The sequence below is a fragment of the Pleurodeles waltl genome, chromosome 6 (assembly GCF_031143425.1).
Source record: "Pleurodeles waltl isolate 20211129_DDA chromosome 6, aPleWal1.hap1.20221129, whole genome shotgun sequence".
NCBI lineage: Eukaryota > Metazoa > Chordata > Amphibia > Caudata > Salamandridae > Pleurodeles > Pleurodeles waltl.
Window position 1 is genome coordinate 260,457,137 of NC_090445.1, and position 27,214 is coordinate 260,484,350.

Sequence of the window (27,214 nt, forward strand, 5' to 3'; positions counted from 1 at the left end):
ATCTAACTCTCCCTGTGCCCAGTTGTCAGTATGTAGAGTCTGTATCATTTTAAGTAATACATTGGTATCCTCCAAAAACTGAGTTTCTCCCAGGGTAATCCCTTATCAACTGTATCAAAGGCACATGTAAGCCAATGAAGCACCAACACACCCTCTGATTTATTACTATAGATTTCATAGTGATGGTCCATAGGGAGAAACAGTGGTCCACAGTACAATGTCCTTCTCAAAATCCACCCTTCTCAATAGGAATGAGCTTATGGTCTTGGGCTCATTCTTTCAGATGGATCAGTGAAACATTTTTAAACACCACTTCAGAGGTAGCCAAGAGTCTAATCAACATATATTTTGAAAGGGTAGTTTGCCATTTCCATTTTCCAAAATGGGTTTCACAACTGAGCTTCTTCATGTAGGTGAATAGATTGCCGTTGTCACTATCCGTCCAAACAGTTGCACATATACCCTAGCCTACTAATTGCTATTTGACTTAATTAGTACCACTGGTATATTGTCTGGCCCTGCCACCATAGTTAGCTTGAGATAATCGATTCTCAGCCTGATCTCTTTGGCTGTGAACCAATCATATTCCATACTGACGGGCGGCGCACCTCTAAATTAGTTTGGGTTATCAGGGCACCATACAAATCATCCAAGTACAATAACTAAGTATCCTCAGCAGTCACACATGTAAGCGTCCCATAGTGAGCATTACTAGATTAATTCATTTTCAACCAGAATGTTCGGTGATCCCCTGACATGAATTACCCTATCATTTCACTCCAAAGTTTATGGAAGAAGCCAGTTTCTGTACTCTAAGTAGTGCCGATGTTTACTATTTATGTGCTTCAATTTCTCTCTGGAGGCTATGGTCAAACCTAGTTGGTGCTGTCTAGAGGCCTTCCTAATTTGGCTTTCCACGTTTTGACAAGATATGTTGAACTGCCCTTCGGCTCTAGCTTAGCCTTTCCTTTCCAACATATGAATGTTAAGATATAAATTGGAAAGACTGCACATTTAGTTTATATACACATCATTCCTTCTCCAGAATCAATTAAATCCTGGCATGTGAAACCAATTTCTGCAACATTAGAAACCTTAGGATTGAACCAACCACTATCTCTAATTATGTGAGCATATCTGTTTATTACACGATTGATATTCCACAATCTATGGATGGAAGGAGGAGAATGAACAACTTAGTTGAGAGGATTGTCATGTGTTTGACCGAAATAGAATTCATGAATAACATTGATATTTCAACTTACTCCCCTCTAATCTTATTGGATGCCATAAAGTACATAAATAGAAGAGTTATAATTAGAGGAATTAGGATTTGCATTTTGAGTGGCATTTTGAAGAACAAAGAGTGGAATGCATAGCTAACCACGGTTGAACACTCTGGAACACCCTAAAGAAGGTGCTCTTCTAATGTGAAAAATCAGTGACACTAAATAAATGCTAGATTGGAATGCACTAAGATATTAAGTACCCTGGTACTTTTATGGGTTACAGATAATAATGCTAAGAATGCATGTGCTATGAACAAGACTGAGAGATTACTCACCATTCACTTGAAATTTCGTAGCATGCAAACTGCACTTATCAAAATTATTAAAGGAATAATATTCACCAACACAAAGGAAATACTAATGGCCTTTCAGTCCTTCCATTCTGCCCTGCACTCCTCAAGCAGGCAAAGACCCCCACATTACAGTGGTGGCTTGTCAAAAGGAGCACCAGGACACAGCCTTGCAACCTGTGTTGCTACATAGTACCGCATATCGTTGGTTACACTGTACTTTATTTAATTTAATACACAACTTTCATGGTTTCATTAACACTGGCAGTGAAAGGATCATACCTCTAGGCCTCTCTAGACGCCTGAATACAGCAGGAGAAGGGGAACTGAGGTAGATGAGCCACGATCTATTTGCAGAGTGCTGTTTAAGAACATGGTACTCTGTAGGTAAATAACTAGATTGCACATGTTTGAGAGGCATAATTAAACCATGAGCCCATCACACAGACACATTCCATTTTATTTAACAGACATACAGCATAGATATCAGACATCACTGTATATCTGCTAAAATAGAGCTGTCAGGGCTCACATCATTGCACCTCTCTGCCCAACGAGGATCCACACAGAGCAATATGGGTGAGACCCCAAGCTCTCTCCAAGCTTCTAACAGAAGCTGGGAGAGGGCTTGATCCAGGTTTTCTTCAAACCTCTACTGTCTTGTTTGTCCTGCTTCCTAGGTGCAGAATGTGATTCATGCCCAGCTGCTGTGGTGGGGAAATCTACAGCTGAAGCAAGGTAAATAAAATAATACTTTCAAAGTTACTGCTATCTGCATTTGTTAGTGACAGTGGTTGAGAGTGAATGTGTTGGAATGGTTATGTTTGCGAGTGAAAACTGGAGAGAGTGATTATGTTAGTGTAAGTAAAGGTCTTCTTTTGCAAGATGACCCCCAACGTTTTGACTGATGCTGCTAGTTTTTCTATTCTGAAAGTACACTGGGCTCTGTTAAACAGTGTCAGTGCAATATTCCCTAAACGTGTATCTTGAATTAGGTTACATTCATCTAGCATAAGTTAACATACTGGTAAGTCTCTAGTATAGGTTCATAGGTGTATATAGGAGTGGTAACTTAGAAAAGAAGCACTGGCTGTGCCACTGCGGATTTGACAAAAGAAGACATGGGTCCTAGTGCGCGGCTGCAGCCTGGCAAGGCAGTTTAAACTGCTAACTCGACTTTGCCTTTGAAATCTATGGCAAAGCCTAGACTTCCCTTGTAATACCTGCACGTCACCGTAAAGTAGGGGTGAAATGCCCACAAGGCATGGTGCAATATATTGCAAGCTGAGATATGGGTTTTAACGTATCCCATCTGAAAAACACCCTCCATGTTCATTTTTATTGGAGAAAGGCTAGTAGCCCCATTGGATAACACTGGAGTTGCTGCTGATATCCTAGCGGTGCTAACTCTTTTCTATGGGACTACAGAACTTTGTACTGTCTGGTGTTATATGATTCCTACGAATCAAGTAGGACTGTGTATCTGGTCAACATAACATCATAGTACAGAGACGCAGTCCACATATACCAGCAGGAAATGTTAACACAGTTCCTAGCTAGCTCACAGTGCCTCATCTGAACCCCTAAACACACCAGGGTACCAGATAGATTTTGCATCCTTGCAAATGACTACTCAGATCTCCAAGGAAATCGTAGAAGCAAATCTATCCATTCGCTGTCTGTAAGTGTGCCCAGGATGAGACACAGGAAAGATGAAAAAATATCTTTTAGAGCATGCATAGCAACAATCTTATTCTTGCATAATAAACATGAGCTGTAATTATTAGGCAAGCGAGACAACACATGGTATCCAGTATTACAAAAATGGTGTTATTTTGTTGGTTCACTCCTATTTGCTACTACTTATACTATCAAGAGCAGAGTGGGAGTACCCTCTGCCAGATTTATTGGGCCAGTCCTGATGCATGTACTGGAAAGCCATGTAGCTAATTTACCTGTGCAGGGTAGAGGTCAACATCAGGATCGACATCAGTGTCAGCCAAGCTGCATCTCAGGCACTCTGTGCCACAATAATTCCACAAGCACAGTTTGTGCCAAACCATGTCAGAGGTGCAGGCTAGACATTATGATATGTCTACTAATGTAAGGCTGTCTCCACAGACAATCAGAATACTTACAGCATCAGTTCTATGTGCTCTTTCTCGGATACAGTATACGAACTAGATGGCATCAATGCTCAGAAAAAACAAGCAACATGTACAGTGATTTTTCAGTACATTATTGAATGAATGAAAAGCCATGTAAAAGGTTACAAGTATCAAAGCAATGCTAAGGTAAAATGTGCATATAAAATGGAAGTTTTCAGTGGGCCCTAACATGCTTTACCACATTGGTATCAAATGAATAGTTACATAAAACCTGACTTTATTCTAGGTATGAATTTAACATAACTATAACATCAAAGGTACCTTTAGAAAGTTGTCCCTTGGTTGCAACCTGCCTGGATGGTAAACATCTGCTGTCTCTGAGTTGCAGGTTTCACCCTAACAAGGCACTAATGACCCTGCACCGGAAGACAAAAGAGCTGCTAAGACTGAAGGTGTCACTTTCTCTGGGCATTATGCCCTAGGGTGAGTGAATGCCGCAGAAGTTGAGCTTCAAAGAGACGCCATCTCAGTAGAGCAAATATTTCTCACAACACTCCATTGTGCTCCCATAAATCTTAGTATCTCACAGGAAGGAGGAGAGAAACCAGCATCTGTATCCCTTCACCAAGTAGAGACTGAACTTAAGACTGCACCTGCTGCACCCTGCATTCACAAGGACCAGGACCGGTATCACAGACAAGCACGGTGACCCAAAGACCAGGAATACCTCTCAAAGTGCCAAGGTTTCCAGAGATCTTGAAGGGCAAGCAGACTAGCCTTCTGATCAGTCATAGGATCATAAAAGGCTAAAAGAGACTGCTTCTCATCTGTCCCGTTGACCTGCCACTGGACATCATCTGGAGTGTACTTGTCTTTCTCCCTCAGCTGAAAAGCAGTAAGAAGTTACCAAAGCCAAACAGCTTATCTACACTTCTCAAAGACCAGTTGCAACTGGTCTGCTGCTAGACACTGCAGTTGTTGAGGGATATGAGGTTCCAAGGCTGGAGTACATTGCTGAAGTTTGTGGCCCCATGAGGCAACCATAAAAGGACTTCTTTCTGCATCAAAGCAACAGTGATCCCAAGCTTCACTGTTCCGAGTTCTTAAATGCAGCATCAAGACCATTTCAGTGTCACGAGTCCAAAATGGATACATGAAACGCTTCTGAACTGCAATCATCCAACAGGTAACTGTGGGTCATCTTGGGCACCTGTGACTAGGGCTCTGGGAATGTGAATGAGAATTAGACCAAGTGAGTGAGAATCAGTGAGATTCAGTGAGTGAGAGTGAATGAATGTGTGTGAGAGTGAGTGTGTCACATGAAGTGAGTTAAAAAGTGAGTGAGTGAAAGTATGTGTGAAAAAGAGTAAGAAAGGAGGAGGAGCAGCAATTGAGAGGGGTGAGTGAGGAAGGGGGAGTGAGTGAAATAGTATGAGTATCTTCACTCATACTAGAGTATGGCCCAGAGCAGGATCTGATGTAACAGGTTGTACTCCTTGCCAGGCCTGCCACCTGCTGCAACATGAGGGGGTTGGGGAGTTGTGCATAAAACACCAAGGAAGAAACCTCCTTATCCAAGAAAATGTTGCCCGTGGCAGGCTCTGGCCCTGATGTCAGGGACTTACAGCAGCCACCTCCTTCTGTGATACACTGCCTGCCTCTGTGGGATCTGTGGGTGTTGGAAGGTGGGTCATTAGTTGTGTGGCCTGCACAAGTAACAAGTCTGCACACGACCGCCACTGGGAACCAAACACCCCATTGTAGCGCTTGACTCTCATAGGGTAGCGTTGCAGAGCAGTCCAAGGCTTACTCAAGGGAGGTGGTGTGGGCTAGTAATCCACATTCACAAGCATGCAAGCATGACTCTCAATAAATGAATGTCTAGTCTGTGCTTTTTCTTTTGATAAAGTAAAAGTACATTTATTATTCACACACACTACTCAATACTATGGAACAATCTACAAATATATACAAAGTGATAGAATCATTCTGGGCAAACAGTATGTAATCTCTCAGGTCTCCTCAAGGGAGAATATAATCCAACAATCCACATGGCAAAACAATCCCAGTGCCCCCCTTGACATTTGAACATTTTGACAGTATGCAACAGTACAGTGCAATGATGACACCTACATTTGTGATTAAACACTTCCATCTTGCCAAGACATGGCTGTCAGTATCATTATTCAAATTAGCATAATCAGGAAAATAAGAAACCAAATTCTAGCATTATAACCATCAGGATTACTTTTAGATTACTTATGGATTACTCCTACTTAACCATAAAATAACAGTAGAATACATGGGGCCATACCAACCTACACCTATGGTAGGAATCCTTGCACAACCAGGAACAAAAATTCAGTGAAGCTTCTGCTTCAAATATCCATGCAACCCTTGAGGGGTTATCTCTCATGTGTCCCACCCTACCTAGGGTGGGGACACCAACAGATGTTGGGGGGAGGCTGCGCTGCTCCTGCAGCTCCCTCTGTCTCCTAATACTCTGTTGGTGGTGGCCCCATCTCCCTGGGTCCACCACAGGTGTTTTGGGGGCTCAAACAGCAGCCCCCTGCCCCGCAAAGCATGCTGGGGCGGCTGCATAATTGATGAGCGGCTCTCCCGCTGCGCTGGGGAGAGCCGCTGTGCCCTTTTCTTTCTGTCTTTCTTCTTGGGGGTGCCGGTCACACCCGGACACCCCCCGCACGGATGGGGTCTGGGGCCCCTGCCAGCCACCTTCACGGGGAGCACGACGGCGCTCCCCGACTTCTGCTTCGGCTGGGGGTGTGCGACGGGCCCCTTCCTCTTCAGAGAGGTGGAGTGCGACAACACTCCTCTTTTCTCCTCTTCCTCCTGGGCAGCCCCCAGGCCCTGGCCCACCCTGGGGGCACAGTCTCAAGCAGCTGCGGAGCTCCACACGCTTCGTAGCTGTTTTCCCAGTGGTCGCCATCCTTTGTCCTGTGATATCTCGGGCCCCCAAGGGCCGATTTTCTTCATTCTTGTGTCGTTCCGCTCCTGGTGACAAGCCCTTACCACCAGGAGCACTCTCCTTAGGCCTCCTGGCCTGGAAGGGTCCCAGATCATCAGGGAACCAGTCCCACTGACTCCTGCGCCAATCGTTCCTCTGGGTTCCCTCTTTTCCTTCTGGGCAGCACGCTCTCCTTGCGCTAGCCCAGTCATTCCCCCAACAATCCTCTGGGGGGGTAGGGGGGCCAGCTTGCCTGGCCCTGGCATTCGCCTCGCTGGCCTGGAATCCTTCAGGGGCAGAGTCCCTGCCCCAAGGGCAGTCAGGAGGTTCTTCCTTCCAGTTGTCCATGACGCCCGTCTGCAGTCCCAGTGTCCAGCAGTGAAGCACAGCCAAGAGAGAGAGCTCTCCCCTGTGCAGGGCCTTTTAAGTGGGGGTGGAAGTGTCCAGCAGGTCTGCACCTCTGGCCTATCCAGATGTGCCACATCACTTCCTTGCCCCCGTCCCCTCCTTCTTGCACAGTCTTCTGGGATAGCTCAAGATGGCATCCTCCAGGAGTTAGTTGCCACATGTGCTATGAAAGTCTCAGCCCCTCCTCCCTGACATTCCTCGCAGGGCTTCTCCAGCCTGCTCCTGGCACGGAATGACAGCTGGCTGATTGATGCTAGGCCCTGCTCTAGCAACTGGACAGAGCAGTAATTGGCCCTAATCCTGAGCTGAGTCAGAGAAAGATGACATCCCTGGATGACCCATAAGTTGTTCAACTATGCTCTTGTAACCTACTGCGTCATTCTTTTCTTACAGGTTACAGTAGACTTTGGTGTGACTCTGGTCTCGGTGGACCCCAGAGAACTGGAGATGCACCCTAGGCCCTCCTTTCCTATTGACATTCAATGGAGTATCCCCCCAATGCAAATATCTTAAGCACCCTGACATTGGCATTGAACTGGGTGTCCCTACAGTGAAAAGACAGTAAGCACACTGACTCTCCCTCACATGTATACACCCCTCTCATGAGACCTACTCCAGGTCACCACCCACTCTGCATAGTTCCTCCTGCACCAGGACTACCTAAGCGCAGTTCTTGGGCTGCGCACACTAGGAATCCTCCTCCCACAGCCCTCACATGGGTGCACATCCATGCGCACACATGATCACATGTAACCTGCCCGGCGCCTCCTGCCTGGCTGCGCCACAGCAGCCTTTCCTTAGCACGGGGACACCAGCGGTAAACACGGGCAGTCCATTTTACCATGTGTTTATTGTGCGGGAGTCACCTCATAGGAGGCTTCTTCACAGTAAACAGTCAAAAATCGAAAAGTCAGGGCAGACCTGATGGTCAGAACCGTCCTCTAACAGTGGGAGCCAAAACAAAATAGGCAAAATAGACAGGCAGGGGAACAAATCAAAACTAAAACCACAGGGGCATGAAAGAAGAGAGAAAAGTGAAAAGAAATTTAAAAAATGGGTGCAATGGGGAGGGATGAGCTTTTAGCAACTGACACCTCCTTTTTGCTTTGGTGAAACAAGAGGGGTTACTGGGGTTTGTGGTTAAGACTCTTGCCAGGCCCAAACACTCCTTTTTACTATATATATGTCACCCCTAAAGTAGGCCCCTAGGAAGCCCCATGGGAAAGGTGCACTGAATTTAAAAATGTGGGCAAGTACTTTTGAGTTTCACAGTAGTGAAAAACACTTACATTCATTTTGCACTCCGGCAAGGCCTATCTCTCCCATAGAATAATATTGGAGTTACATTATTACAAATTAAAGTGTAACTTCCAAATGGAAAGTGATATCCCCCCGCTGCCCCCAAGTTTTGTGTCTCTGGAATCACAATTTAAAATCCTAACTGATGGTGATATTGGATTTCAAATTGTACATCTGAATACACCACTTTTAGAAAGGTTGCATTTTCTTACTTTAGCCATTGATGCCTACTACCTGTCTCTGATCACGTCTGGGGTGGGGAGACAGCTGGGCTGTGTGTATTCCTCCTAGACAGCAACACACAATGGGATCTTGGGTATAAGGTGATGGGGCTTGATGGGCAATCCTGGGCAGGATGTGAGGGTGGGGCTGGGCACAGCTTCACTTACACCTGAATGTGCTGTGGCCTGCCTACACACAAAGGGTGCATAGCCCCTTATAGTGAGTCTGGGGCCAGGGCAGGAAGGGCAGAGACTCTGTGCACTTTAAAGACATCTCTTTGAAGTCTCCCCCATTTCAAAGGCCCAAATAGGTATAAGTACTGGACCTCTGACACCACCACTTCAGTACACTTCTGTGTCTGTGGATACTCTGCCAAGAAGGTGGACTATTGTGCTGCTGAAGGACTGCCATTCTGCTAGGAGTGCTATTTTGCTCAACTTCTGTGTTGCTGTGCTGGCCTGTGGCCTGCTGCCCTCTTGTCTGGGAGTCAGAAGGATTGGTCCTGCATCTCTCCAACCCAGAACCCAGAGTGACTCCAAGGGCAAGCTGGCTGGCCTCCTGATCTCAAGTCTCAGGAACATAAAAGACTTCCAACCACCCGGCGCCTGCACCTGGACTCTGACATCTGTGAGTCTTCCCTGTTAGTGGTGTCACCCCAGTCTTGGAGCCTGTGAAGTAGGCCTGAGGTGCTTACTCCAGCAAAACAGACACATCCTCTTCTGCAAGAGCAAAATCAACTCATTGCCGCTGGTACAAGGAACAGGACCGATGCATCACCACTACTGCGTGTGTTAGAACTGACTCAACAAGCCTCGTATCACCGCTGCACCCTGCATCTTAGGACCAACCCATCATCTTCAGAACCACCACTGTGCGATGGTTTTCCCTCACCCAAGCCCATGGCATCCCTCCTTGACAGCAGTCTCAACAGTGACACCAAAACTACACATTGCTCCCACTTTGCGGATTGGAACCAACCTATTGCCTCGACTGTGCCACGCATCCTCAACACTGGTCCTTGCACTGCAAGCCCCGACAACAGGATCCTCAATGATGACACAACAGGACCTTGCACCACATCCTCCCCACATCTTGGAACTAACGCATCACTTCAGCTGCATGACGCATCTTTCTTTCGGACCCACACAACAATCTGCAATCAGGATTTAATGTACTTTGGTTCAGCAGGCTTAACTGGGTCCCTGTAACTGCCTGCTCTACAATGTGGTCAATCTGAAATTTTTACTTTGTTCTGGTCCGGTGCAACCAGATATCCCCTCTTGGCGCTTCTTGCTTCTAAGCACTATTTTACAATTTATTCTTTAAAAAAATAATAACTCAAGTTCTCTTTTTTGGAGTTTTGCCATTTTGTCTTGTTTTATGTATTAAATTAAGTGCTATATTTCTTAGCTGATGTGGGATCCTTTCTGTGTGGTGTTTTCACTGTTTTACTGTTTAAAGTATTGCACAAATATTTTACACATTGCCTTCATGTTGAGCCTGACTGCCCTTCGCAAACAGGTGAGCACAGGTTAATTTGGGGCCTGCTTATGCATTATCTTGACAAGAATTGTGGTTGTTGCTTGACCAGGGCTCACACCCCTGGTCAACCAACAACCTAATATCTTGCACTGCTTAACTTCCTCAATGTGAAATTCCCCAAATTATGCAAGTTGTTAAACCTGTCATCCATGGTGTGGTTTTCCCCAGTTCTTTTGCCTCTGCCTCCTCCATTTTTTTAATGTGTGCTGGATTTAATTTTTGCTGGTTTTAGTACTCTGGGTACTTTATCATAGGTGACAAGGGCTAAAGTGAAAGTGCTCCCTGTGTAATTTGTGAAAATGATTGGTTATCCGTGAGTGACATATTTGACTTACTAGTAAGTACCTAGTAAAGTGTACTATGAGTGCCCAGGGCCTGTAAATGAAATGCTCCTAGTGGGCCTGCAGCACTGATTGTGCCACCCACATGGTTAGCCCTGTAAACATGTATCAGGCTTGCCACTGCAGTGTCTGTGTGGACAATTTTGTACCCACTTGACAAGCCCTAACCTTCCCTTTTACTACATTTAAGTCACTCCCAAGGTATGCCCAAGGAAGCCCCATGGGCAGGGTTCAGTGTATTTGTTAGAAATGGGGTCTTTGGTTGACAGTCAGGTTACCCCCTGTTCAAGCAAGGACCCTCACTCTAGTCAGGGTAAAAGAGAATCACCCTCAGCTAACCCCTGCTTACCCCCTTGGTAGCTTGGCAGAGCAGTAGGCTTAACTTAAGAGCGCTAGGTGTAAAGTATTTATACCAACACACACAGTAACTTAATGAAAACACTACAAAATGACACAACACCAGTTTAGAAAAATAGGAAATATTTATCTAAACAAAACAAGACCAATACGACAAAAATCCGACACACACAAGTCAAGTTATGAATTTTTAAAGATTAAACTAAAAAATAGCGCTTAGAAACAAAAATGCTTCAATGAGATGTTAACACGGCGTCGTGACGGAGTCGTTCCCAACAAGCCGACCCCAGCGGCGCCGGACACGGAGTCGTGTAGACTCCCAAGTACAGTACCTTTGGCGAAGAGTGAAAACAAGCCGATGCGCGAAGTCGGGAATCGCGGCGTCTGTGCGAAACGTTGAATCCGTGTACTTCGAGCGGCGTCGGTCACGACGTGGTGCGGCGACTTCCACGGAGTCGCGGACTTCAGCGGGGCTGCTGTGGCGTCGGGCATGCGAAGAGCGTCACGTTCCAGAGAGGGTCACGGCGTCAGGTGCAGGCGGCGTTACCGGATTCAGCAGCGGTGTCGGTCCGCAGTCGTCCGAAGTTGATTTCCTTGGATTTCCACCAGCTTTCCTTTCAAGGGCCCAGGGACTGGATAGGGCACCACTTGTCAGAGAAGGAGTCTCTCCAGAGACTCCAGGGGCTGACAGAGAGAAGTCTTTACTGTCCCTGAGACTTCAAACAACAGGAGGCAAGCTCTAAATCAAGCCCTTGGAGATTTCTTCACAAGATGGAAGGCACACAAAGTCCAGTCTTTGCCCTCTTACTCTGGCAGAAGCAGCACTGCAGGAAAGCTCCACAAAGCACAGTCACAGGCAGGGCAGCACTTCTTCCTCAGCTATCAGCTCTTCTCCAGGCAGAGGTTCCTCTTGGTTCCAGAAGTGTTTCTAAAGTCTGTAGATTTGGGTGCCCTTCTTATACCCATTTTAGTCTTTGAAGTCACCTTTCTTCAAAGGGGACTCACACCTACTTGTGAAATCCTGCCTTGCCCAGGCCAGGCCTCAGACACACAGCAGGGGGTTGGAGCCGGCATTATCAGAGGCAGGCACAGTCCTTTCAGATGAGAGTGACCACTCCACCCCTCCCTCCTAGCAGAGATGGCTAATCAGGAAATGCAGGTTACACCCCAGCCCCCTTTGTGTCACTGTCTAGTGCAAGGTGAAAAACAACCCAACTGTCAAACTGACCCAGACAGGGAATCCACAAACAAGGCAGAGTAACAGAATGGTTTAAGCAAGAAAATGCTCACTTTCTAAAAGTGACATTTTCAAACGCACAATCTTAAAATCAACTTTACTAAAAGATGTATTTTTAAATTGTGAGTTCAGGGACCCCAAACTCCACATGTCCATCTACTCTCTAGGGGAATCTACACTTTAATCATATTTAAAGGTAGCCCCCATGTTATCCTATGAGAGAGACAGGCCTTGCAACAGTGAAAAACAAAGTTGGCAGTATTTCACTGTCAGGACATATAAACCACAATACTATGGCCCTCATTCTGACCTTGGCGGGCGGCGGAGGCCGCCCGCCAAAGTCCCGCCGTCAGATTACCATTCCGCGGTCGAAAGACCGCGGCGGTAATTCTGACTTTCCCGCTGGGCTGGCGGGCGGTCGCCTTCAGACCGCCCGCCAGCCCAGCGGGAAAGAGGCTTCCACGATGAAGCCGGCTCGGAATCGAGCCGGCGGAGTGGAAGCTGTGCGACGGGTGCAGTTGCACCCATCGCGTATTTCACTGTCTGCGCAGCAGACAGTGAAATACATGTAGGGGCCCTCTTACGGGGGCCCCTGCAATGCCCATGCCAGTGGCATGGGCACTGCAGGGGCCCCCAGGGGCCCCGCGACCCCCCCTACCGCCATCCGGATCCCGGCGGTCGGACCGCCGGGATCTGGATGGCGGTAGGGGGGGTCGGAATCCCCGCGGCGGTGCAGCAAGCTGCGCCGCCGTGGAGGATTCAATGGGGCGGCGGTACACTGGCGGGAGCCCGCCAGTGGTGCCGGTCCGACCGCGGCTTTACCGCCGCGGTCGGAATCCCCATTGGAGCACCGCCGGCCTGTCGGCGGTGCTCCCGCGGTCCTCCGCCCTGGCGGTCAAAGACCGCCAGGGTCAGAATGAGGGCCTATATGTCCTACCTTATCCATACACTGCACCCTGCCCTTGGGGCTACCTAGGGCCTACCTTAGGGGTGCCTTACATGTAAGAAAAGGGAAGGTTTAGGCCTGGCAAGTGGGTATCCTTGCCAAGTCGAATTTACAGTGTAAAACTGCACACACAGACACTGCAGTGGCAGGTCTGAGACATGATTACAGGGTTACTTGTGTGGGTGGCACAACCAGTGCTGCAGGCCCATTAGTAACATTTGAGTTACAGGCCCTGGCACCTCTAGTGCACCTTACTAGGGACTTACTAGTAAATCAAATATGCCAATCATGGGCAAACCAATTACATACAATTTACACAGAGAGCATATGCACTTTAGCACTGGTTAGCAGTGGTAAAGTGCTCAGCGTTCAAAAGCCAACAGCGACAGGTCAGAAAAAATAGGAGGCAGGAGGCAAAAAGATTCGAGATGACCCTGCATAAGCAAAAGTCCAACAGTATTTAAAAGGTAGCACATGTACTGGGGTGTTTTACATGTCCTGATAATGAAATGCTACTAACTTCAGTTTTCACTACTGCAAGGCCTGTCTCACTTTAGGGTAACATGGGGACTGCCTTGAATATATTTTAAATGCAGTTTCCTATTGGGAGCAGATTGAAATGTGGAGTTTGGGGTCTCTGAACTCATAATTTAAAGATTGCTTAACCGTTCTGTGCCTTTGCCTGGCTGCTGAATATATGTCTGGGTCAGGATGACAGTTGGGCCAGTTGTGAATTCACTCCAAACAGTCACACAAAGGGAGTTGAGGTGTGCCCTGCATATCCTTATGGGTCTTCCTGGGCTAAAGTGGTGGGAGGAGCTGGCAATTGCACCTGAATATAAATCTGGGTCAGGATGACAGTTGGGCCAGTTGTGAATTCACTCTAGACAGTCACACAAAGGAAGCTGAGGTGTGCCCTGCATATCCTGATGAGGCTTCCTGGGCTAAAGTGGTGGGAAGAGCTGGCACTTGCACCTGAATAGGGCAGTCTCCAACCCTCTAGAGTGTGTCTGGGACCAGGGCAAAAAAGGCAGCGTCTTGGGCACTACAAAGACTTTCCTTTGAAGTTTGTCCACTTCAAAGGCAGAAATGAGTATAAATATTGGACCCTATACTCCAGACCTTTAGAACACTTCTCGATCAGGAGGAGACTCTGCCAATGAGAAGAGCTGAAGAGTTATAAGGAGGAGTACTGACACTTTGTTGTGTGCTTTGCTGGGCTTGCCTACAGTTGCTGCTTCTGCTTTGGAGAGGACAAAGACTGGACTTTGCTGTGTATCCTGCTCGAGATGTTTCTCCAAGGGGTTTGACTGAGCTTGCTTCCTGTTAAAAAGTCTCCAAGACACTAAAGACTTCACCTGCCATTCCCTGGGTTCTCTTCCTGCAGACACTGACTTGCCAAGAGGTGCCTACTCAAGCTCCCAGGCCCTTAGAAGTGAAATCTTGCAGAAAAAGTAAAAACAGGCACCTCAGCTCCGGATGACTCGAGAACCTGAACCACTGTTTGACTCCCCACCACAGCCTGCACCCAAAGCTGTGGTCCCAGCAGAAGTGTGACAAACACAACAGACACTGCAGGACTGACACCACTGCAGCGCCGCTAAAGTCCTGTAACATTGTGAGTCCCAAGTACTTTGTCACTGATGACCATGACACCGGACTCCACTGTGGCGCCTGTGACCCCATTGTATGACCGAGACACTCTGTTGTTGCCCCGTTGCAGGGCACTCCCAGCCACTCCTAACGCTGCTCAGAGCAACGTCAGGATTGGCTGCAGGGCAGGCTGGGAGCCTGTGCCTGCAGTCCACTCGAGGACAGAGGAGCGGAGCAGCACGGCGCAGAATTAAGGTACATTTTCTTTAGGAAATATTTTATTTTATTTCTCCCCCTCCCCCGCCATGCTCCGCCCTGCACCTTTTCCTCTGGGATAAGCCTGAAAGCTTGTGCCAAACTACCAAGGAGGTGAGCAGGGGTTATCTTAGGAGTGTGACTCCCTTACTCTGTCTAGAGTGAAGGTACCTACTCAGACAGGGTGTAAGCTGACTGACAATTAGAGGCCCCATTTCTAACAGCAGCGTAAAAACAATAAGTGTTAGACCTGGCATCTTTTGGCATGTTTCCCCTGACTTTTTGCTTTCTGACCTCCTATTTTGACTGTGTGCTGAACTTTGTTTTTGCTGCCTTTAGGACTTTTTTGCTGCTGACCATTGCTAAAGTGCATGTGCTCTGAGTCTAAAACATGGTAACATTGGTTTCTTGGCACATTTGATTTACCAGCAAGTCCCTTCTAAACTGCACTATGTGTGCCTTTAGCCTGTCCATCAAATGCTACTATTGGGCACTGGTTTTACCACCCACTACAGTAGCCTTTCAAACATGTTTCAGGCTGCCATTGCAAAGCCAGTGTGTGCAGTTTAAACTGCAATTTCAACCAGGCCCAAACCTTCATCTTTATTACATGCACGTCACCCCTAAGGGAGGCCCTGGTTAGCCCCCAGGGCAGGATGCAGTATATTTAAAAAGTTGGGCATGCACTTTTAAGTTTAACATGTCCAGGTATTAAAAAACTCTTAAACTAGTTTTTTATTATTGCAAGGACTATCACTCCCATAGGCTAATGTTGACTTTATCTTGGAACATCTTCTAAGTATAATTTTCAATTGGGAAAAGATGGAAAATGTGTGTTTGGTGTCTCTGGACTCACAGTTTAAAAATACATCTTTGGTAAAATTGGTTTGTATATTGCAGGTCTGAAAATGCCAGTTTTAGAAAGATGTCATTTTCTTACTTTAACCATTCTGTGCCTTAGCCTGTCTTTGAACAGATGTCTGAGTTTAGGTGACAGCTTCATTTGTGCATTCTCTCCAGACAGCCACAAAGAGGAAGGGATGGGTGTGATAGGAGATACATCTGCATACCGATAGTCATCCTGGCTAGGAAGAGGCAGTTCACATTAAAATCTGAATATGGTATGTCCTGCCCTCACACAAAGGGAACCTTGTGCCCTTCAGAGAATTCTTTTGAAGTTACCACTACATCAAAGGCCATTTTGGGTATAAGTTCTGGGCCTCTGACACCATATACTCAGAACACTTCTAGACTTAAGACATTCTAGCAGGAAGAAGGACTGCTGTGCTGTCAGCCGGGACTGCCACTTTGATGTTTGCTCTGTTGTGTTGGCCTGCTGCCTGCTACTTCTTGCCTGAGAGTGAGAGGACTGGATCTAACTCTCTACATCCTACCAGCTAAAGTTTAATTAAGGGCCTTACTGAGCTTGCCTGCTGTTTCTGAAGTCCCAAGGAAATTAAAGATTTGACCTGCATCTTGCTACCAGCACTTGGACTCCTCCGCTGTGAGTCCTGCTCTGCCAAGTGGTGCCAAATCCAGTCCTGGGCCCTTGGAGGTCAGTGTGGTGCTGCAACACAAGAACTGATGCAACAACACTGGCATGTCACTTTGAACCAACGCATCCTGCTGCAGAAATGCTGCTTTGCTGCTGCCTGCACCAAAGCCACGGACACTGCTTGCCAACTGAGCAGTGCAATGACCCCACCTTACAAAACAGCCCCAAGTTGGCTGACGCAGCACTGATGCATCAGAACTAGTAATCACCACTTCTGGACATTGAGGCATCAATGACATTGCCCGAACAAGAAACAACGCATTGTCTGCAAGTACGACGCATCCCCTCCTCTGGATCAATGTATGGCCACCGATCATCGCTGCAACAAATGCACTGTCAGCGGGTCTGTGAGACCACTATACCCGGCCCACGCTCCACTGCGGTTGGACTGCACTTTTAAATTTGCCCCTTTCCAATGTAACCAGATAGCTCTAGTTGGACCTATTGTCACCTGAGCATTACATTTTGATTTAATTTTTGAAAATGCATAACTTGACTTGTGTATGTTGAATTTTTGTCTTTTGGTCTTGTTTGACTCAGATAAATATTTTTGTAACCTGATGTGGAATTCTTTTGTTGTGTTTTTACTGCGTTACTGTGTGTGCACAAATACTTTACACATTGACTCTTTTGTTTAGCCTGTCTGCTCTGTGCCAAGCTACCAGAGAGCGAGTAGAAGTACAATATTATTGTGTATCTTACTTGCCCTGACTAGGATTGTGGCCCCCACTTGGACAGAGTGCAAACCTCATCCTACTAGAGACCCAATTTCTCACTTTATGCCTGGCCCTAGTCAACATATTGAAATCCTCACTCATTTCTAAATTTTTCCCAGTCTCGATGCAATGCAGATTCTGGTCAATACACAGAACATTCAGACCCTAGTCACGATGCACACCAAGAGCTCAATATATTCAGATAAGAGCTGTAAATGTAAACAAAATGACATATCACCCATAATGTTTTGTTGTAGAAGAATATCCAAAAATACGTAGAAAACATCTCATCACACACATACACTATACCCATCAACATTCGCCCTTGGAGCTTATGTTATAACTCCTCCTGCTACCCTCCCCTCATGCTGAATTGACAAGCTTACCTTTAGATGTTTTGCTAACAAAAGACAAGAGAGTTCTATTGTACTATATCAGTGGGTTTGGGTCAGTTTTATGAGAAGAGCAGACAAGCCAAACAACGAAGAACACCATCGCAACAGGTCCCCAACAAACTTTTGGACAGACCTATTTTTGCCACAAAATGACCTTCCATGGGATTGGACATCCATGCCCCTGCACCGTATGACCTTATAAACATGAATTATATGTAGATTTATCACTGCTCATTGAGTACAAATTAGTTTGAGCTACATCCTGATGTATTCCACTGATATCCATACAAGTCACGCAACACCATCTCTAACATAATTACTCATGTATATCATGTCTCGCCTTCTACCTCCTTTCACCTCTGTCACAGACTTTTTCAGTTAAATAAATATGTAACAGATGCTGGTTTTCCTACCGCTCTTCTTTGTCTACTTTGTTTGAGAAATCTACATAACGTCATTTTGGTCTATTTATATATACACGAGCATTGATTAAAGAGTGCTAAATGCAAATACACACTGAAACCACACTGTTTATGCCAAAGTTGATTTTTTGAATTTATTTTTTATTTATTCGTTATCATGTCATAATGGACATCAAGACAACATTTGAATAGAAACTGAACAAATTAACACCTTAAATATGTTTAACACTGTTTATGTAGTCAGAGGCCTAAACCATCTATTTGGTATTGATGATAGAAATGGGTCCTCAATTTAAAATCTGTAAAATAAAGGTAAACACTAATAGATCAGACATTCAGGTAGCAAATTACATGGACAATTATTCTGAATTTCAAGTGGCACCTATGTTTCACATAGTACTTCTCTAAACTAACCATAATGATATAATAATATGCCAACCCTCCACAGACAAAATGTTATCAAATCCCACCTTTAGTTTTTGTTTATTAGAATCTTGAAAGGAATTTTACTTTAAAGATAGCAAAGACAAATCGCTCACCAGCACTTAGAGATAATATATGTGACACATTTTGTTGGATCCAATTTTCTCCCTCGAGTGAGGGGTTTGAGTTTATATGTAAATATAGTACAGGAAATGACCAACTAACGGCTTTCTACGTGTTCACCTTCTGTGTGTCCTTCTTCGAATTATGTAAATTAAGATTACTACTGTATGTCATTTCACTGATCAACCATAACATATATTAATGGAAGGTCTGTGAGAAATGTTCCAATTACATTTCCTTATTTATTTATAGTTTTAGCTAGCTCAAACAAGAGCCTAATGGGAAGCAGGGTGTGTTTTAATCGCAACAGCATCATGTAAACATCTGAAAATTCAATATGCTATAATATACATAATAGAATGCATAATATAAAATTAAATATATTATAATTAATTTTAGAATATGCTATCTAGAAAGTAAAATGTCAATATATAGGGGCAATGGATTATGAACTTGTAAACTCCATTAAAAATGATTGTTTTGTTTTGTCACTACCTGGGGATCAGGGAGGACCTGAAGTCTATAAACAACACCCTGGTCACCATTGCAGGGGTGCTGCAAGCCTTCTCAACACCAGGAGGGACACTGTGACACAACAAGGGGCCCCTGGAACTAGCCTGGACGATGAACAGCACCCAACCTCCGCCGGCACTAGGGGACAGGAGGCACCGCCACTGAAACATGACACCAGTACCCCACCCCCTGCAGAAGGAGAACCATCCCGCAAACAGTCCCTGAGATCCAGGAACAAGACAGAGACCATTGCCAAGACCCCCGCCAGGAAATTAGACCCTCCTGAATGTCACCCTTCTGTCCCACTTTGTCACCCTGTCCATCCTTCAACTGCCCTAGCTCCACTTCCTATGGCCCTTTGGACAATGCACCTGTGAAACAAATAGACTGGACCCTACCATGGACATTACTCCACCATCCCCCCTGCCCATTTTACAACCCCCACCCCTTATTTGCACAGAAATAAACACACTTCAATTACAAAACAATCTGGAGTCAGTCTGTGCTTTCACAAACGTGTAATTGCAATAACCATGGAATATAGCAATGTCAATTTATTTGTGCACATACAGAGGAAATATAGCAGAGGGCACAAAGTGGGACCCACATCTGTAAAATGGAAAGGCAAAGTGACAAGTCAGGGTCCATACACTGATGAAAATGACAGACTTATGCTAGCTCCAATAATAGTATGAGATATGGGAGGCAGTGACATCTTCTTGCCTGTGTCACACTGGACGTATTGCATGATTATCTTGTTCCTATTGTCGATATCCTCTTCTCCTGCCTCCTCTTCTTCACTGTCCACAGGCTCCAAAGCTGCCACAAGACCACCAGCTAGCCCATCCTCCTGCAGAAAAGGCACCTGGCGTCGCAAAGCCAGGCTGTGCAGCATACAGCAGGCCACGATGATCTGGCACACCTTCTTTGGTGAGTAGTAGATAGAACCACATGTCATATGGAGGCACCGGAATCTGGCCTTCAGGAGGCCGAAGGTGTGTTCAATCACCCTCCTAGTTCCCCCATGTGCCTCATTGTAGCGTTCCTCTGCCCTTGTCCTGGGATTTCTCACTGGGGTCAATAGCCATGACAGGTTGGGGTAACCAGAGTTACCTGCACATATGAAGGGACAACTGCTAGACACGCACTAACCCGTAGGGACAACCCCATACCTGTAGTATGGTTAATATTACGTATATTTTGCGCATTAGCTTCAGGCTTTAGGCCTTTGTGCACTTTGCCCTGAATGTATTTTATTCATTTGCTGACAGCTTAGACCCTCTATGCACTTTGCTCTAAATGCTTTTTATTATGCTTCGTACTGTTATTTTACAAAATAGCCATTTCTACGGTGCTGTTTTTTATTCATATCACACTGTTTTGCCTACTTCAGCACTGGAGTTCTTCATAACATATTCACTCTGTACTTCAGTCAAGGATACAGTCTGGTACATTGCCAATAGACGTGGTAGAAGTTTAGTCTTTAGGGATCGTAGAAAGTATACATTCTTATGTAGGGATGTTTCTTAGAACACCGGCGTGTTAATTATAAAAACACTTCCTAGTCCTAGTACACGGAAGAGGGAGATTCCGACCAGGGAACCACAACTAGACGCTGACTGCCTCGTTGCAGATGCTGAACCAGATCACAGGCCTTTGCTCAGGTATGAGGGCTTATGTCTCCCCGGTGATTCGGAAAGGCAAGCTAGAAGCTTAACATGCTGTGCTCTAAATAGAACAAGCAGAGGGAGAGTAGAAACTGTTAGGCAATATGATAGCTTTGTTCTTATGTTTTACTCTCCTGGTGACTATTTCAATCCTACTATGTTGTATTGTTCTGGTTATTGCGGCTCACGCCTTATTATCTAAAATACAGTTGTTTTATTAAAACATTATATAAAACTTATACTGTCTTTGTCATTTGTATATGAGACCATATTGTAAATGAGAGAGTTGGTTTGGATCTGAGTGACCACGACTTCCCTGAGAAGTTCCAAAGATGTCATGCGCTCGGCTGCCCAATCATCTCTTCCCCGTGGGAGAAATGAGGCACTGCTAGTTAGCCGGAGCAAAAACCGGATTTAGGGTGACAGAGTTCTTTACACGTGGGTCAGACTCAGTCCCCCACACCGTTATCGATCCTGCTGCCTAGAAATCCAGTAGTCTCATTTAGGATAATGAGAGCCCACGCGACATGGCGCCGCCAACGATTGGTCTGGCTCTAATGTTTAGGTCCGACTGACTCTCTCGGTCTCATATATATTTTGACTCCTCGGTTCCGTACGCGGAGACGTCCGTGGGGCTGAGGGTTTCCGCCACCACGGGATAGGTACATCCTATTGCTTAGTGGTTGGTTGTTCAAGCTTGAACTCTGAAAGGAAAAACCCCGATATTGGTGTGCCTTCTCTGACCTAGAGCTATTTTTTACAAATGGCGAATCCGGTTGTAGTGAATATAGCGCTTAATATGCGACATCCGCTCACAGGTCACCTGATAGCACATGGACTCACGGTCCAGGGGGGTCCGGTCACTTTTGTGGTGGACGCCCATGCAGCCTATAGAACAGAACTTTTTAATTCTTGGGTCATATTTCCGGCAGCTGATGGGGGTACAAATACTTTTCACAAATATACTGTTGCGAATGTCCCTGGACTATACAGGGCTTATGCATACTTAGAGATACCTTTATCTTATCAAGAACACCATAATTGGCTTGATGGCGCCCTCCCACACACAGTAGCACAAGTAAGGTTAGGTCCGTTGAGTAATGATGGTCCGACCTGGCCTTTATTGGCTACTTACACACCATATCCTGCGGTTGCAAATTTGGCAGTGGCTGAAGTGCGTCGTTTATATATAGACTTAGCTACAACATACAGGAGACTGGTTCAGTTTGTGATGCCGACTTTAAATACTAATGCAGCGCGTGCTGCTCCGGCGCACCCACAAGCAGTGGTTCCGGGAATAAATCCGGCCACTGTACACTCAATTATGGGCAAGGTACCGGCTAAACGTGAGGAGACTCCATTTTGGCTGGCGCAAAAGATTAATACGCTGGAAGCAGTATTTCACCATACGTGACCTCAGGATAAACATAGAATTTTGACGATGTGTTTGCCGTATGGGATGGTTCCTCCGGTGGACCTTTGTAATACCTGGGGCACGGTGTTTGCCGCGCTCTACACTACAGCACACGGTACGCCGACTTTAGCTAATTTACCGAAATGCTTAAACAAATTCAAGATGAATATGGGGCTGCCCCTGCCTTAGATTTGGGCATGCAATTGATGGGCAATTTTGACGCAGTTTCTTCTATTATCTTGAGTAATCTCAAGGGGGAGGCTGTAGCACTAGCTGTGCGAATGCGTCTTCGGGACGTTCCGCAGATTAATCAGGAGCGGGAACTTCCGAGAATAATAGCAGAAACATATTCTAGTATTGGTCGTGATAGCCTAGGGGCTAGACCGCAGAAACCACAATTGCAGGGTAAAAATAATAAAAATAATGCTAAGCAACAGCAACCTGAGGGTGCAAAAAAGCGCTGGGAAAAGAAACAGCAAACACCTAAAAAAGATGGTGGACAGTCTCTGCAACCGGAGACCCCGCAGAATAGGTTTAATCTCAGAAATAGGGATAATTTGAAGATGCCTGATCAATATCAATATATTGATACACGCCAATCTCGTTCCTTTCAGGACTTCTCTGAGAAGAGAAGTGAGAGAGGTGGGCGGTCAGAGCGGAGGATGGAGTACGTGAAACCGAGACAGGATTCACAACGCTCAGCGGAGGTTTCTGTTAAACAAGAAGAGAAACCGCTGCAACAAAAACAACAATTTAAAAAGAAAAAAGTGGCAGCAGTCTCTGTTAGACATGCCGCTCAAGAAGAGAGTTCTCTTGACGAACAAGACATGGGCATTAGCACTGTTAGACAGCGCGGCAGAGGTCACAATAGTTCGCCGGAGTCTTCTAGAGCATCTGGAGGTGAAAGCAACTGATGACTTCATACAAGTCGAAACGGCGGATATGCGAGTCTCTGATCGAGTGTATCTAGTGACTCTACGATTAGAAGGGGACATTGACCGCATTGTACACGCCATCTTTTGGCACCATGTGGTAAAATCATATGATGTTCTATTGGCCGAACAAGATTGGCCACCTGACTTTGTTCGCGACTGTCCGGTTGGGGAGGAGGTTATTACACCTTCCTTCTCACCACTTGTTCCGAGAGAACTAGCGGAGTCCTATAGTAAATCATGGGCTCTAGCACAAGCCCCTGCCCTATATAGAAATAATGTGGGGTGGGATAAACAATCACCTTATCATGTCATTCCAATAAAGGGCGAACCTCAGCCACAGCCGCAGTATCCTATTAAATTTGAGGCAAGGGCATCGGTTAGGAAAATTCTTACACAATTGGAGTACCAGGGTGTCATAGAGCCCTGTGTCTCGCCGATGACTAATCCCTTATTTCCGGTTGCTAAACCGGACCATTCATATAGGATAGTGGTGGATTACAGACATTTGAATAGTCATACACGCACATATGCAATACAGAATTCACATAGCGCAGCGCTTATGAATAATATAGTGCGTAAGAAATACAAAACAACATTGGATATCTCGAATGGATTTTTCTGCCAGAATATAGCGCCCGAAAGTCGGGACTTTACCAGTTTCAGTGTGTTTGGCTCTCAGGAAATATTTTGTCGTTTACCTCAGGGGTATAAAAAAATAGCCCAGGACTGTTTTCGGCTCGTGTGACTGAAATGCTGCACGAGTTGGACCCTGAAGCGTTATCATATTTTGATGATATATATTTGACAGACGATGAGATTCTGCAACATCTAAGGCACGTATCGCGCATTGTTGTGGGATTTGCTGATATTGGCTATAAGTTTAATTTTAAGAAATCAAAGATTGCCTTCCTCAGCGTCATTTTCCTGGGATATGAGTTATCGAGTGAGGGCAAGAGCCTAGCACCACATTTTTTGGAGAAATGTGCTTTACTGCAGCCTCCTAATATGGTTCAGAAGCTTCAGTCATTGTTGGGGTTTCTGAATTTTGGCAGAACTTACATTCCTGAATATGCTAAGCGTCTAAAACCCTTATACGAACTGATTCGCCCGAATTTTTCGAGTAGATTTTGGACGATTGAGCATACACACATACTGCGAGAGTTACAGAATGATCTCTTAGCAGTTAAACACTTACACACACGGGACAATAAGACACATTTAGTCATCAGGGTGATACCTGGGGCTGTTGGGTTTACGTATGTCACCTTTAATGAGGGTGAGACAGTCCCGATAGCATACAAGTCCCACTTGTATTCTGCTGCAGAACAACAATTTGCACAGACTGAGAAAATACTCACTGCAGTACAGATGGCTGTGATCAAAGAAAGACCGCTTGCCCAGGGCCAACACATCATTGTCGTTTCCCTGATTCCGGCCTTAGAGGCTGTTACAAAAGCGAGTGTTCATAATTCGAAAGCTTTACACCCGTGATGGATACAATGGGCTATGTCTTTGACAGCCACTGATGTAGATTACATATTTGACCCTAAACTGCATACTCAAGAATTTCTTCAATATGAAATAGAGTACCCAGTTCCTGCTGGCACATTGCCTATTGACCAATATCAAGTGGTCATGTATACCAATGGCTCTGCGCAACCAGCGGTTGGGACTAAACAACAGTATTCTGCTGCATGTGCGGTGGTGAGTGGCACTATGGAGGGGGAAGTGTTCTGCCCCGACATACTTATACTAAAACCTTGGGAGATTGCACAGCGCAGCTGGCTGAGCTCAAAGCTCTTTTGTTAGCGTTGGAGCACGCGGATCTGGCGATTTTGACCTTGCTGGTCTGTGACTCCTACTACTGTGTTCAGTCTTTCAATGAATATCTGAACTATTGGAAGTTGAATGGGTTCAGAGATTCTAAAGGCAACACCATTAAACATAAATTGTTGTGGGGTAAGGTTGCGGATCTGAAAGAAACGCTTCCTAAGGTCCATGTTGTGCATACACTTGGACACCAGCGCGTTGGAATACACGTTGCTGGGAATACTTTGGCTGATGAAGCTGCAAAGTCGGCAGTGGCTGTCGCCACTGTAGCCGCAGTGACTCGATCGAGTTCCAAACCAGACACAGAGATTTCGGCTGCCATAAAAGCTACGGCTGATGGCACGCCATTTCCTAAAGGATTCCCTTCTAAATATAGTTACTGCTTGAGTGGTGCGCTAAATGCTGTTGTTAATATTCCAGGCATTGGTGTACGTGAAATACCCAATAAAATTGAGAGACCTCGATTAATTTCTGCAGCACATGAAGGGGTGGCATCTGCACATGCTGGTGTGGCTGCCACGATTTCACTTTTACAGGCTCGTTGCTGGTGGCCTGGTCTCTATAAAGAGACAAAGCAGTATGTCCTCTGTTGTGACGTCTGTCAACAAATTAAAGCATCATCGGCTAGACGCCCGCAACAGACGCCCCTTCTGATTTCAAACAAACCGCTACAGTGTGTGTACTTGGACCATTGTGGTCCGCTGACGCCAGATAGTGCATACAAATATATATTGGTTGCTGTAGATTCGTGCTCCAGATTTGTGTGGGTATGGCCACAACGCTCGGCTGACGCTCGGACTGTTATTAAAGATTTGCGCATCTTTGTCGATACATTTGCAGTTGCGGCTTTTCATTCGGACCAGGGCCCTGCTTTTGCCTCTAAGGCATTCAGGGACACCATGGCTTCGTTGGGGGTCCAGCTCCAATTCTCGTCTCCATTTCATCCTGAGGGAAATTCTGTTGTGGAGCGTTTAAATCGTGATTTAAAGCAATCCTTAACGGCCAGGGTTATAGGTACGGGTCGTAGTTGGCTAGCCCACCTGTATGGAGTACAGAGAGCACTTAATAACTTGCCTAGATGGTCACTGGGGGGTCGTACTTCATATGAGGGCCTGTTTGGAACACAAATGCATGTTCCTGATCTAGATGGTCCTGGTGTGGAGGCGGCAGATACGCCCTTTGACATAAATGATCGTGTCACTGTTTTGCAGGATTTACAACAATTCCGTGAAGATAACTCTTCTGCAAGTGCTGCTTCCACAGGAATTAAGGATGAGCCAGTGACACCTACTGGTTGGATACCCAGAATTGGGGATCTAGTGCGTGAAAAGGTCGCAGTAAAGAAAGAATTTGGTCCTTCTTATCGAGCACCTGTCCCTGTGTTAGGGGTGAGCGGCACGAGAACTGTGATTTTACCGCTGCTGCAAGGGGCCAAAGGAAATCGCTTTGTTTCTATTGATAATGTCAAGTTACAACATGTGGCCGATTCTGCACAGCAGACCAAGAGGGACACCCAGTAGTTCCGGCATCCCTCTCACTACTGGGGAAGAGGTCCCGCTGCAGGTGATTTACACCGACGCTGTTTCCTCTCCGAGCTTGGGGAGGGTGGATGATGATCTTGCGATTGCTCCACAAACGACGATTAATATTGAATCTTTTGATCAAGTTGCTGTACGTTCTACTGATGTTTCTGAACATGTGGTTTATAGTGTGCCTAGGAGGGAGCCTCCATCTGCTTCTTTGTTCACAATTGCACCTTTTGCAAGAACTGCCTCTGGCTGCTTCAATGATGCTGATGATGCAGTGTCCAGCTCCTCGTCCTCGATGTCTTCTGTCCGAGGTCCACGTAAGCTGCTGGATTGGCTTAAACGCACTTATTTTGTTTTTCCTTGGAACTATTTGAGGCTTTTTATGGCTGTAATGACTATTTTTTTATGGTTGGGATTTGTGGTTACTTTTTTTCTAGTAATACATTGTCATTTTCTTCCTGATCGCTCTGACATTGAGCACGTGGAGACTGTGTTAATACCACATTTTTCATCTCATATGGTTCGAAGAGACTTGTCCAATGTGAACATTTCTGCAATACCGATTCCGGATGGGATTGTGTGGGATAAAGTAATGTTTGATATATATGGTCCCACTGAATTGGTTCAAATACCGTATGTCCTCAAGTTATCAATGAATGATATTGTTATACCAGGCATTGTTTCTGATGATTGGGATGTGAAGACAGTAGATTCTATGCTAACGGATTTGCAATATTATACTGTTTATGACGATGAAGATGCTTACCAGTTTAGAGATAATCATGGTGACATGTTTTGCTGCAACTATTATGGACACCATTTTATTCATAAGGCTAGTAG